Here is a 1,130-nt window from a genome sequence, read left to right on the forward strand (position 1 = left end):
CGACTTTGTGCTGTAGCTAGAGCTCAGGCCCAAGTGGATGCTCGGCGAGTTAACAAGAGGAGGGCGTTCCTTGAGCAGTTAAGAAGGGCGCCTGTGACGGCAGTGGGGACGGCAGCGGTGGCAGCGGCGGCAGAGGCGGCGGTGGCACAGTCACAAGAGGCCTAGAGGAGGACAGGGATTCTGAACCGGACACACCGAGGGTGCAAAGCAAAAGGAAGCGGTGTCAGCTCTATCCAGAAAGAAAGGACCACAAAACACACATCATGTGCGGTGGCTGCAAGAGATACATCTGCGGGAGCTGCACGCGAGCCTACTACTGTGCAGACTGTGTTTGCCCGTAGCCTCTTGGCCTGCGTGGATGAGGCCCCGACCAAACTTTGAATCTGTTTTGAATACACACACACACACACATACACGTACACCCAAACACATGTACCCACACACACACACACACACTCACACACACACACACACACACACACACACACACACACACAAATACACCTTGGTCCCAGGGACCCAAATGGTGAGGCTGCAGCCTCAAGGGTAGTAGAAAGATGACATTGAACAAGGATGAGGCCTCGAGGGCATTTGACATGACATGAAAGTGGTGTCTCAGGGACCCCGAAGCACTACGGCAGGCTAGTTAAAAAGGTCACATAAACTAAACATGTCCCTGTGACACAAAGGACAATAAAAGGGTTAAGTTGGCCAGTAAGTGTTGCTTTTTCATCTTTGTTGTGATTGTTGTGTGCTTTCAATATCACACATGTTGATATTATGAAAGAAAATGTGTAGCAAACCCTTGTAACACATTTAAAGGTTCCATGGTGTAATGGTTAGCACTCTGGACTCTGAATCCAGAGATCTGAGTTCAAATCTCAGTGGAACCTGGTTTTTAAGCCACAGCACAGGTGAAACAAAAAATCAACATTTCAACTTCACACATCTAGTTTAAAGTAAGCTTACAGGTTTAATGTCATTGGCCATTTAGACTGTAAACAGTATGTTGGTGGGGGGCATGTTGAGGAGTCACCTGGTCGTTAATGTAACTTGAAGAAGCTCCACATTTGACAGTATTGACTGGAAGTGAGAGGCTTTGAGTTACATGGGGGATACACACTTTGCAT

General features: G+C 48.0%; 1 non-coding gene across 1 annotated transcript; it reads left to right on the top strand.

Annotated features, from left to right (window-relative positions):
• The first annotated feature begins 821 nt into the window (after positions 1-821).
• On the top strand, positions 822-893 carry trnaq-cug. Its single transcript has one exon. It is a non-coding gene; the product is annotated as a tRNA-Gln (tRNA).
• Positions 894-1,130: the final 237 nt, after the last annotated feature.

Source organism: Etheostoma cragini, unplaced genomic scaffold (genome assembly GCF_013103735.1).
Source record: "Etheostoma cragini isolate CJK2018 unplaced genomic scaffold, CSU_Ecrag_1.0 ScbMSFa_591, whole genome shotgun sequence".
Taxonomy (NCBI): domain Eukaryota; kingdom Metazoa; phylum Chordata; class Actinopteri; order Perciformes; family Percidae; genus Etheostoma; species Etheostoma cragini.